The sequence below is a fragment of the Acartia tonsa genome, chromosome 8, assembly GCF_053477335.1.
Source record: "Acartia tonsa isolate MP-2025a chromosome 8, ASM5347733v1, whole genome shotgun sequence".
Taxonomy (NCBI): domain Eukaryota; kingdom Metazoa; phylum Arthropoda; class Copepoda; order Calanoida; family Acartiidae; genus Acartia; species Acartia tonsa.
In genome coordinates this window covers 42,353,832-42,368,136 of record NC_137267.1, presented here as the reverse complement: position 1 = coordinate 42,368,136, position 14,305 = coordinate 42,353,832, and positions in this window count along the sequence as shown.

Below are 14,305 nucleotides of genomic sequence, written 5' to 3'. Positions count from 1 at the left end.
ATCTAAACCCTAACCTGATACCCTGAATAGTCAACCCTGCGGGGGGACACCTCTGCGCTAATCTAAACCCTAACCTGATACCCTGAATAGTCAACCCTGCGGAGGGACACCTCTGCGCTAATCTGAACCCTAACCTGATACCCAGAATAGTCAACCCTGCGGGAGGACACCTCTGCGCTAATCTAAACCCTAACCTGATACCCAGAATAGCCAACCCTGCGGGGGGACACCTCTGCTCTAATCTAAACCCTAACCTGATACCCTGAATAGTCAACCCTGCGGGGGGACACCTCTGCTCTAATCTAAACCCTAACCTGATACCCTGAATAGTCAACCCTGCGGGGGGACACCTCTGCGCTAATCTAAACCCTAACCTGATACCCTGAATAGTCAACCCTGCGGAGGGACACCTCTGCGCTAATCTAAACCCTAACCTGATACCCAGAATAGTCAACCCTTCGGGAGGACACCTCTGCACTAATCTAAACCCTAACCTGATACCCAGAATAGTCAACCCTGCGGGGGGACACCTCTGCGCTAATCTAAACCCTAACCTGATACCCTGAATAGTCAACCCTGAGGGGGGACACCTCTGCGCTAATCGACAATATCGGGATCAAAAACTGAAGACAAACACATTTTTTCATATTTTCTGAAAATAAAAAAAAAATAATGTACATTAATTATTAAGTTTTAAGCAAAGACAACGACCGATAAATTGATGTAGATCCCCAATGATGATTCACAAAATTATCCCTTCTGTAGATAACAATTAGTGATTGAAACGTTTGGATACTCAACTAAATGAACCAACCAATCAAAATTCAATAAAAGTCCCCAAGGTTGTTAAGCAAACAAGGAAGAAAACGCTATTTTAAAACTTTGCACAGTGCGTATGAAGGTGCTTTGACTTTTGTGTCAGAACCTTAATTGGGACGTAGTGCATTTCATTACCCGAGGTTAGGTAACTTCATTTCACTTTTCAACAAAATCTAAAATGCAGCCGTTTTTGAGAAAATTAGATTTGAAAATTTCAAGTTCAATTTTCATCCACGAGGAGTTATCGCATAATCATGACAAGAAAAGCAAATATTATTTATTTAAAATTTTGAACAACTTTGCTTTTATAAAGTCTGTCATAAAACCTCTCTATATATGATTTATTTAAGGCTGAATTTCCGTGACCTTAGCAAAGCAACTGATAAAAATGGCCATGAATCAACTCGTTTAAGGAGTGGTTTTATGAAGAACTTTATAAAAGCAAACTTGTTCAAACGCACTGTGTTTGGGGACTGTGGCAGCTCAATGTCCCCTACCTCTCTGGTATAAAAAACCTTATTTAAAGCGAAGCTTTTATATCGACTTATGCAAAGCTACTATACATGCTGTTTGGTCTGTCAGTCTATTTGTTCACTTTGGTCTGTGGCTAAGATCTTATTGGACTTTGAAAATTTTTATGGCAATTTTGTAGATCATCTAGCTGCTTTACTCCAAGCCTCTAGGAGAAGGGAGGGTAGGGGAGTAAGATAGCATAAACCCACCTCAAGATATAGGAATAATTCACGAAAAAAATTAGACCAATCATATATAAGATCTTTAGCTTAAAACACGCTACTACTTTATATCATAGGACAAGTGGTAGCGCTCCTAGCATCTTGAGGCTCTGATTCTATGATCTAAAAATAGCCTAAAATCATCCCAACACTTAAATATAAAAATTTAGATAGTCTAACACCATCCCTAGAGAGATTAACTCAAGCGGTTTAGAAGGCATTGAAATTTTATGCTTAATTTCTTAAGCAGAAAACCTTACTAATTGATATAATAAATGAAGGATATATCCCAATTTTTTAAAACAAAATTATGAAATAAAACATAAAAGCACAAAGAAATATTAATTTCCACTTCTCTAAAGTAATCTAACAAAGAAATAGAGACAGTTAATAAGTTAATTGTGGTATTTTATGAAAGAAATGTATGTATGTACGTATACACAATGCTTATATACAGGGTGTTTCAGAAATGGATATATGAAATACTTGGATATTATGACAAGGGGAAAAATTGACATCAATTTAGCTTGCTATTATGGATCTCATTTATTTGTCAGCTCGTTAAACCAGAAGGAGGGGAGGTGACACGGTAAAGGGGTAGAAAAAGGGTATCGATATTTTAGCCAGCTGCGAGCATCCCTATAAAATCTGGTTCAATATCCAAGTAATAATATATCAATTGTTTTATATAAATTGTTATTTGTTATTAATTTAATTGAGAAAGACTAAACTACATAACTTTTGTGTCACTTTTTGAGGAAGACGATTCCCTTTTCTCCCATCTCTTTTGAAGAGATTTTCTTTCCCCCTTCCCTTTTTCTTTTCCCTTTATATAACGTCATATAGGAATCGTCTTCCTCAAAAGTGACACAAAAGTTGTGTAGTTTAGCCTTTCTCATTTAATTTGAAAATTTGTCCGTCTGTAAGAAACCGAATGAAGGAAACTTAAGATTTTCAGCTGCTATTTAACATAGGAAGCTTAAATTTTGCATCCAGTTTATAATTTACTTGGTCCGTCAGTCTGTCGTAAAAAATAAATTTTCAAAAAGGTTTTTGTGATTTTTATGATTTATTGCGTATTTTCTCTCTTATTTTTCTATGTAATTACAACTTAACAATGAACATCTGCTACATGATACACTTTGTCTATGATTTTTGAGCTTCGCTACTTATGGATTTTTTATTGCAAGACATGGTATCTATAATACAAAGTAGAACGATGTTTGTTTGTCTGTCTGTCTGTTTGTAGCGAAGGATCTCGCTAACCGCTGAACCGATAGGGATCTCCTTTACAGGGTAGCTTCACATAGGTCCCAGGAAGGTTATATCTATTTTCTTGGGGGGTGGGACTACCCCAACCCCCCCCAAAAAATGAAAAATACCCCCCCCCCCCAAATTTTTTTTTATTTTTCTTTTAAATCTAAAATACGAAAAATTGGTTTGATCAAACCTCTTGGGGCAAAGCCCCTAGAGGCTAGGGGCGAAACCGCTAGTATATTATAACATACATAATAATGTAAAAATGTACTATAAAGATCTAATTATGGTTTTATCTAATGATCTTTTAATGAGGTTCTATGACAGTTATGCTTTACTTAATTTTGCACGCAGTACCTTCCAGAGAGATGGGACGATGGAAGTAAAAATGTTCTAACTGTTCCACCAATATGTATAATATAAATGTTAATTAAATACTTGATGGTATATTGATTTAATATCCATTTTCCAATCCTTGTTTCCATGTTACATACAAATTATTTCCAGAATTTTATCTTTTTAATTTTTAATTTTAACATTTTTGACAACAAATTTTTTTATGATATAATTATCCGTTTCATCTGATTTTAAGAATAATGATTCCTAAGACAACAAGGTACAATATCAAAAGCGATGCATCTTCACAATTAAATCCTAAAAATTAAAGTTTGCCCTTTTTCTGTATCCTGTATTTATGCGATTTTGCAATTATTTTTAGTACATTTTTGTTTAGACTTTTCTACAATTGTTAATGTTTGTTTGTCCTACCATTTCAGAGCTTAATTTTTATGGATGTTGTCATCTTTGTTTTTCGTAAAATATTGAATGAATCAAATACATCTTATAATGTCTTATTATTACAGTAAATTTAAATTGTCTTTTGATTTAAACTTTTTTGAAACAATTACCATTTAAACTGAAATCAATTTATTCAATTGTAACAGTTAGGTGGTTGAATAAATAAATTGACTCTTCTAAGAAATTAAATGTTAAAAGTACGAAACATAATATAAACAATTATTAACCATTGGAACTAGAAACAACTAGATAAAGAAAGTTTACATTATTTTATTTATTGTAAATCTATAATTGTCGAATCAAAATTTTAATTAAATAATAAATTTGTTGAAAAACTGTTTAAATATAGGATAATGTTTAAAGACAAACTTACGTTTTTAGGACTTGATTATAGAGATTCTTCGCTTATAACATTGTACTTTGTTGTCCTAGGAATCAGTATTCCAAAAATCAAGTAAATCGGATAATTCTACTCATACAAATTTGTTGTTAAAAAGTTAGAAATCAATATGTTTAAAATGAACGTACGGACAATCTGGTAACGATTAAAGAGTTGCTACGCTTTCTAAATCGTACCCAACTACTACAGGATTCACCATGCAAAATTCGAAATCGATAGGACAATTCTAACATGCCTAAATTAACGAAAAAAGCTATCCGTTACAGACGTACGGACCGACCCTAATTATAGAAAAGCTTCGCCTTAAAAACTTGTGTAGTCCTGAGATCGGTTTTTAAAAAATGCCGCGTTTTTTCGACAATTTTTTAGACATTGATTGATTGAACGAAGACGATGGGAGAATATACAACATAAGAATTTAAAATTTTAAAATTGTTATTTTAGCCATACAACTTAAATCCATTTTCGCTGCATATTTATCAATGCATCTTTTTAGATCTGTATTAGACATTATACAAATGGCCAAAATAATAATTTTAAAATTTTGAATACTTTAGTTGTATACTCTGCTAAAAACCTTATTCCATCTCGAAGATCAATGCCCCGTACGATTTTAACAGAGTATACAAAACTTGAAAATTCAAAATTTTAAATTATTATTTTAGCCATTTGTATAATGTCTAACACAGCTCTAAACAGCGAAAATGGATTTAAGTTGTATTAGATATTATACAAATGGCTAAAACAGTTATGTTGTAGCCTTTGTCGTGTGTGGACGCTTAACGGCTTCCTCCCATTATGGCTGTAATACTTCAGTCTTTCTTATACACAGTCAGCTTATATATAATACAGGTTGAGAAAATGTGTTTGAAACCAATTTATGTAAAGAAGTGAGAAAACCAGCACAAAGAAATTTCCACATACCAAAACCATTCAGTGAAGCCAGCTTAAAATATAAGAAAAAATTCTTTGTATCCAAGATGTGTGCTTTCTGTTGGGGAATTTATGTCCCCACATACCCTACTTGCAGACCCACCCTCCTCCTCACTCTCCATATAGAAGAACCTCCCCTAAATCATTCTACAAGAACCTGTCGACCCCTTCTCCCTCCTCCTAAGCCTGACCGTTGGGTGAAGCTTGGCTGTAATCTGAACCTAACTTCGCATCATCACATTGGTAAATATGGGACAAAACAATTTAGCTTGGAGATAACTAATTTGTTTTTTTACATAACTCCTGATGTTTCAGTTATAATCTCCTGGTTTTACTCATGCCAGGCAGCTGCCATTTTTTATGGGTAGAGGGTTTCTTTATTGAAACTTTGGCGTCTTGCTGTCGACGACTTGCAGTGATCCCTGACACTTTTCCCTTCAAATTCAAAGTCATGGTATACACTACATAAGAAATCAGCACTGAGAAGCATTGATACCTGTCTATGTGGATCTTGTATATAGTGTAAAAAGTGACAATAGTAAAACTTCATTTATAGCAAAGTAGACGGTTTTCCTCCAGCTTTATTTCTGTGGAATCTTGACTACATCAATTTAAAGAACATATCTACTTGAAGAATAACATAAATGTATTTAACTACAAATCTATTATCTCGTTGATTATCATTATTATTATCATATGTACACCCATGCAGAGTAACATGGGCCGTAACATTATTATTTGTTGTGGTATATGTTTACCATTAACATTATTTTTAGTATTTAATGAAAAAAATACTGATGAATGCTATATGTTTGTACACATTATAGCTCATTGTGAGTAGCTTGCTCAACCTACCCGAAGCCCCATGGGTCAAATGTCATATAATTTGACAATTACAAATTTTTAACACTATTATAACTGTGTAGTTAGCTTAATGTTTTTACTATTCTTTAAAATGTTTATGTTTTATTTAATTTAAATGTATGATAGTTCCTTTAAATTAATATGTGATTTAATTATGTATAGTTTGTTCTTAAAGGAATAAATTATTAAATACAAAAAACACAAATGGCTAAAATAAAAATTTTGAATTCTTATGTTGTATACTCTCCCATCGTCTTCGTTCAATCAATCAATGTCTAAAAAATTGTCGAAAAAACGCGGCATTTATTAAAAACCGATCTCAGAAGTCTCTGAAATATATAGACAGATGATTAAAGCATATTACTTTTAGGGAGGGTAGTTGTTCACTATTTTGTTGTATCCTATTATATTAAATAATAAGGTTTTTTCGTCTGAAGCTTAAGATTTCAATAACTACTAAATCGATTGAGTTCTCTTTTTGAGGAAAGCTTCACTTATGTCCGAGGATGGTTTTAGTTTATTTTATTTTTAAAATTTTAGTCTTTAAATGGATTTATTCTATTTTTCTGTCCATACTTTGATATACGGAGCACCTAGATGCTAGGGTGCAGCCTTTTTAAAAGCGAAGCTTTTCTATAATTAGGGTCGGTCCGTCCGTTCGTCCGTACGTCCGTCCGTACGTCCGTCCGATATAGATAGATTTTATTAGTTAATTTAGGCATGTTAGAATTGTCCTATCGATTTCAAATTTTGCATGGTGATTCCTGTAGTAGTTAGGTACGATTTAGAAAGCGTAGCAACTCTATAACCGTACGTCCATTTTAAACATGTTGATTTTTTTACTTTTTTAATAACAATTTTTTATGTGATAAAATCATCCGATTGATCTGATTTTTTGATTACTGATTCCTATTACAATAGGGTACAATATTATGAGCGAAGCATCTCTATAATCAAGTATTAAAATGTCAGTATGTCCTTAAACAGAATTCTGCATTTAATAAGTTTTGCAACAAATTTACGTATAATTTTGTCAAACCTTATATTTTGTATATTCAGTTCTGACACTCAACAATAGTTAATGTTCGTCTGTCATATCGTTTCAGAGCTTCGCTTTTATGGATGTTGTCATCCTTGTTTAATAACATATGGATATTAAATCATATTATATAGAGAAGTATGGATTTTCTGGTTGTCTTTAATGTCCCCGTTAACCACTGAACTAATCGATACAAAATCTATTTAAGGTCTGTAGATGGTTTTAGGCTTTTCATTTTGTAATATAAGTCTTGGGGTGGTTTTAGGCTGGTATTGATGCCTTCTCCCTCACCTTTTAAATACAGAGTCTCTAGATCATTTCAGCGCTATATAATGCTCAAATGGAACTCAATTATTATTACCTAGGCCTAATGTGTAACTTTTCTGCCTGTATTTGAGGTGCCCTAACCATGCGGAGTGACCCTGTACCCAATATTATCAAACCTTACCTAGCCTAATGTAAAATATAAACACACGAATAACTTTAGTTTTCTGTGCTCGACAAGGCACTTTGAGTGAAACAGCCATAAAATCAATTGGATTGTGCTTCTGGATGTTAGTGTACAATTTGCATACTGCAATTGTATCAACACAGAAAATAAAGATATATTTCATTGAATATTTTTCAATTGAAATTTTTTCTTCTCTTTTCACTCTCTCTGGTCAACTAAAAATTTTAATCCTTTTATTTTCACCCTTCTGCCATCTCAACACTTTTGTTCCAATGGATATATTATTACTTGGATGTTGCACCAGATTTTCATGTATCCTGATAAAGTAATGCTTGCAGCTGGCTAAAATAACGATACCCCATCTCCTCCCCTACTAGGTGATTATATTGATCAATAAAGGAGGTCCATATTAGCAAGCTAAATTAATAAAAAGATATCCCCTGTTAATATATCCTTGTATATTCTATATCCAATCAATTGACGTTCGTAAACCTTTGCTGATTCATTGAAAGTCAAGCATTTCTATAAATAGAATCTGTATGTCAGTTGCAACCTTAAATCATATGGATTATTAGACATAAAATAATTGTATGATTGTTATGAAACTTACCCAATAAACCCTAACCTAACCTGTCCTAGAGTAATAAACAAACAAGCGTAAAACTACCCCTCCCCGCCCACTTATTTTCAATTTATTTTTTTTTAAGAAAGGGGGGGGGGGTGGGTCCTGTGCTTTACTAGTAGGCACTTCGAGAAAACCCCTCGATAAATCAGCACGACCATCATCTATTTGTTAATTTAATTTAGCTTATAACATACTATATATAACAAAATAAATGGGGGGGGGGGTTAGGGGTTTGGGGGTTGGGGGTGTCCCATCCCCCAAGAAAAAAACCTAAAACCACCAAAGGACCAGTAGGTATATTCCCTGAAGAGTAGAATCCGATCGGTTCAGTGGTTACCGAGATCTTAAGGGACAGACGGACAGGCGGACGGACAGACAGACAGACGGACAGACAGACAGACAGACATCATTCTACTTTGTATTATAGATAACGAATGTCATCAGAAAAATGAATATTATCTATTTTATTAGAATTCAGGGAGGAAGGGGACACTGAACTTTAAATTACACTGGTACCCAAAGTTTTCTTATTCGCAGGCAAAAAAATTCAATAATTTGATATTGATTAATCGAAACAAAAATTGTCTAAACTATTCAACGGATAATTTAATCTACAGAAAGGGTAATTTTGCTTATCATCTATGGGTTTTATATCAATTGTTAAACAATTTGACCACCCTTTAAAGTCCCTGACATGAAAAGATTTAGAGTTTAATTAAAAATTCGTAAGCAATTTCCTTGTTTTTTTGCCTAGTTGACTTAATGCAAATCATTTATCTTTAAACTTTTTTTGTTGCAAAATCAGTGAAACATGCAAAAAAAACTATTCAGCCCGAATTCTCGTTTTATTTTATGCTTACTTCCTTTACCATTTATGTATAATATTGGTCATTTTTAGTAGCGAAGCTACTCTAGGTTCTGAATTATCTTATTTATCTTTTTTCCCCATGACAACAAAGTACAATATCATAATAGAAGCATCACTATAATCAAATTCTAAAAATTAAATTTTTTTATCTATATTAACCCTGTATTACATATTAACACAGTTTTGCAACACATATTTTACTGTATTTATTTATAAAAAATCCAAAAATATTATAGTTTATTTCATGTTATTTGTAATTATACTGAAATAAATTAAGCTTAATCATGTGTATTTTATTTAGATTTATAAAGCCAAGTTCTGCTAATTAAGTTCAGACACTCTACAAGATTTTTTGAGATTCGCTTTTATGGATGTTGTCATCCTTTTTTTTCAATATGGTAAACATACCGAAAGATGATTGTAAACAAAATTTCCCCTTCTGTTTATTAAAATCATAATGAAAACTCATGTATAGAAGCGTATTACAGAATATCAAAAACAAAATTAATACCAGTTTTGTTAGCCCGAGCTTTCAGTCTGTCTCAACCATGACACTTTGGTTGAGTGTGACTTCCGAATTTGCGGGAAGTTCTAGAGATCTTAAATATACGGACAAATCCCCCAACACCAGGAACCATCAAGTTTCAACAGCAGGTTTGAGTATATGTTTATTGATACAAACTATTTCAAAGTCCTGAAATTACAAAATCAATTAATACAAAATTCCAGTTTTTATAACCACGTAATATTATTTGCTTTTTAAAATCTTTTTTTCGACGGTTAAGAATCTTTGGGTACTTTGGCTTTAAAGGAAAATTATTTGGTTTAATAGATCATTGTTAAATGCAAAAATAAAGGCACAAATAAATTACTAAAACATAATAATTGAATCATAATAAAGTTTCATGTTTAGCTGGCTAAAGCCTTTTAAACTTAATAAATTCGTCCTATACGCCATTCAATTTAAATAAAATGAACAAAATCTACCTGAAGTTCTTATGGTTTAAAGCCCCTGGTATACTAGGGTTGTTCACGCACTATGAGACCAATGATAGGCCCAACTTTATTCTCCGAAATCTTCATCCACTCACATATCATTCAAAAGTAAAGAACGTGGACGCATCAAAACATAAACAACACCATGCCGCGTCACTTTAGGAAAAGAAAGTCAAACAAAGACGACATTTGCGCTTAATTTGAATTTTGAATAAGGAATTAATTTCGATCTTGATAAACACAAAGCTTCCTCGAAAAGAGGTTAAGACACAGTCCCTCGGGGTTTACAAAAATATTCTAGTAGTAATTTTCTTCCCGAAATTGTCAAAAAAAACATCCCTTGGCCAATAGGAAGCTTCACTGTAAAGTATAAGAGCACGGGTTCGCAGACTTCAAGATTCTTTGCTTCAGACGCACACACAGACTAAAAACAGACAGACATCTTGTTACTTTAAAAAATAACAATATGCATTTTTCTATGGTGGTTTTTTAAGTACACTTAGACATAACGGTTCTAAAACAGTAATTTTTGCATTGATAATTATACGGTCCATTTTTAAGACACTTTTTTTGGGGGTTGCTATGTGTATTTTTGTAAACATATCTTCTCTATAATTAGATTTGGCCCGTCCATCTGTCTATCACAACAGCTTAAATAGTTAATTTAGATAAGTTATAATTGTCCTGTCGATTTCCAACTTTTTTATATAACAATTCCGTACGATATAGAAAACGTAGTAACGATATAATCGTTATATCGTTACTAGGAAAAGAAGGTTCAATATGTTAGGCGGATCAACTCTATCATCAGGTTCTAAAAATGTAAGTGTTTATTAAAAAGGTATTTTTTATTTTTATTTTTGATTCTAAGAGACCCTACAATTCAATTTTTTTTTTATAGGAGGAGATTTTTTTCTAGGGGACCCTTATCCTGGAAGAGGGAGTTACCCTCAAACAAAATAAATAGTTATAAAGCTTTACTTGACTTATACAAAGCTTCACTTAGGTTTAGCAGTTAACGCTACAGACAGATACACAGACAGACTTATTGGGATTTTTTCACGTTTTAGTCACTTCAACAAAAAAACATTAATGCTCATAATTTTATTTCAGTATGGCTTTTAAACCTCTGGATTAGAACAGGTTCTCAGCCATACTGAAAAATTATGTATAGCATCGTAAAACAGACAATTTTCCACGAATACCAAAGTAAAATCATATTGTTGATTCCAGTTTTGTGAGACCAGGCCTTCGGCCCCTCGGGACTAACAAAACTGGTTTAATGTCATCATTGTTAATTTTAATATCCGCGGAAAGCTGTTTATAATACAATGCGATAAATCACTATTATTTGCACGGCAACAGCTGTTGACAACAGCCTGACATTCCAGCAACCACCAAAGCAACAACTTGACGACTGTTGTGAAAACGAACGGCTTACTGAACCCTAAGCAATTTAAGTAAAATGTAGAGAACTTTTGTAGCTTCTTTAAAAACAGCAAATTTTAATAGCAAATTTTCTGAAGGAAAAAATCAAGCTTTAAAACGACAATTAGTTTTTATAATGTTCGTTTGTATGTTAGTTTCTCTAAGATATTTTGGGAAAATGTTATTTTCTTGGCTTCATTTTAATATAGACGGCTGAATATTTCCTATACAAGTTAACATACTAAATTTACTTGGACGGTTGTTCTGTTGGTCATGCTACAGAGCAATAAATATATGTTTATTTATAACAAATTAACATCTTCTCTATAACTAACTTTGTCCGTTTATCAATCTATGATTATTTTGTGCTTATGAATGTTGTCATCCTTGTTTTAAATTCAACTTCTCTTTTTGTACAAAAATCCTTACAAGAGAAAAATATTATTTTTGCTGTTTTTGTTGGATCAAACTAAAGGAGAACTCTAAAAAGTCTATGTGTGTGTGTATGTGTATGTGTATGTGTGTGTGTGTGTGTGTGTGTGTGTGTGTGTGTGTGTGTGTGTGTGTGTGTGTGTGTGTGTGTGTGTGTGTGTGTGTGTGTGTGTGTGTAAGTGTATGTGTGTGTGTGTGTGTGTGTGTGTGTGTGTGTGTGTATGTGTGTGTGTGTGTGTTGTGTGTGTGTGTGTATGTGTGTGTATGTGTATGTGTGTGTGTGTGTGTGTGTGTGTGTGTGTGTCGGAAGTGTAAGCCACCCTTCGCCCTCCCCCGCTCTTCGCTCTCCTAGACCATTTATATGCTACCCTTTGTCCCTTGATTCTTATATGGTGGTTGTTACGCACTTGAGTTACGCAGCGGTGTTGCGTACAACTACAAGAATTGACGCAATTACGTTCGGACAGTTTTTTTTCTCGGCAATAGATACCGTTTTGTTTTATATTTATCCTTTTTATATGTAGTATTAAGTTTTTTTTGTCTGATGCTTAAGATTTCAACATCTACGGCACTTATCGAGTTATTCTTTTTTGGGAAGTCCAATATATGTTCCAGGATAGTTTTAGGCCCCAGTTTCACCTTTTTAAGTACTAGAAGTGCAGTCACTAGTTTGTTATAAAGTCTGAAAACTTGAGATTTGTGTAGCTTTTTATGGTTAATTATGTATGGAGGGATGGTACATTAGACTGTATTTTACACTGGTACTCAATCTTTTTTAACCATGTTATTTTATTCGTTGGCTCTAAATTTGTGTTCCAATTAGTAATGTCAAAACTTTTAAGCAAATAATTTAATTTTTGCCTATAATCATTGGATTCATATATATTAATCTATCATTCGTTGTCTTATCCCTTGAGATCCCTAAAAGTTATGTGAAAAAGTTTGGTTTTAGAAAATGTACAAGAATTCTTTTAATGTCTGTCTGTAATACAATATCTGTACGATGTCTGTCCATCCATCCGTCTGTCTAAAGCTTAAGATCTCAGTAACTGCTGACCCGTTGGGCTCTACTTTTTAGGGAATATATTTAGATGCTGGAACTGCAGTGGTTAAAAGCTATTTTTGAAAAAAAAATTACTTCTAATGTTTTCTCTTCTCTTAGAGGAAAGAAACTGAGATAAGGGGCGAACCTAATATGTAGTATTTGAAAAGGTTTAACTTAATAATAAAATCAGCTAGATATAATCTTTATTTAAAAATTTTTATTTGAACTCTCCGAAAACCCCTGCGTTGCTTCTGTGTTCAAAACAAGCTTACACAAATTAACAACAAAATTAATTATATAAAACAGTTAAAAATGACTTAGCAGATGTTAGCTAAACAAATATATTTTTTTTACTTGAAATTTCAATAGTTATTTATCGCATTGTATCATAGACAGCTTCCCGCGGATATTAAAATAAAGAATTGTAAAATTAAAACCAGTTTTGTTAGCCCCGTGGGGTAGAAGGCCCGGGCTAACAAAAATGTTATTTATCTTACGATTTTTATATTAATATTCTTGGAAAACTGTCTTAATACGATTTTTCAGTAAGGCTTAAAATTGGTTCTTTTCCAGCGGATATTAATCAGTTTCGAAGCCATCAATTTTTATGTTCTTTCATTTCCTACTAAAAATTTACTTCGCTTATTTTAGACATAATTTTCCTTGTTAAAATGCAATCAGAAAAGTTTGCTATTTTTTATCGCCAATAATCCGCCAGTTTAAACGCACACCCTAAAGGATAATTTGCTTTTATAAAGAGGGGTGACTTTTTACAGTCATTGGACGGCTAAAAAGATATAAAGAACAGGAGAGGGGGGGGGGGGTTGAACTTGTATTATTTATAGTGCGGGGGCAGTACACTGAAAAGTCCAGTTAGAATTATTTTGGTTTATACTAAATATTTTCCAAGCCAAAGTCCATATTCATTTTATATAAGAAATAACAAATTTTAAAAGCAGCCGCCATTTATATAGCCGTTTAAAGCATTTCTCATACAACTTGCCAGCAAGCAGCTGCTTTATTTCTTCAAGCCCACAAATGCATTCAATCGCAGCTCTTTTAAAACAATCTGCAGCTGCTAGCTAGCTGCCAAAACATTGCGGTTCCCTTTTGGACATGGAGGGATGGGACATTGGATTGGAATGTAATTTACCAAACTATTTATCGTCTATTGTTTCAGGAGCTTGATATTTATAAACCAAAAAAGTATAATGTCCCTTTAAATATCTATATGTACTTATATTAATGGTTGCTCTTATTTATTTATTGTATGATGTATGATGAAAGAATCACAGTTAAAAATAAAGGAGATGTTTAACATATGTTAAAGGAAACTATTTCTTTATATCTATTTGTTCCAGAGGTTACTTCATCTATAATACAAAGTAGAACGATGTATGTCAGTTTGTCTGTGTGTTTGTCTGTGTGTCTGTTTGTTTGTAGCGAAGGATCTCGCTTACCGCTGAACCGATCGGGTTCTCCTTTACAGGGTAGCTTCTCATAGGTCCCGGGAAGGTTTATAACTATTTTCTTGGAGGGGGGGGGGGGCACCCCAAACCCCCCCAAAAAATGAAAAATCCGCCCCCCCTCCCACCAATTTAAATTTTTTTTTTAAC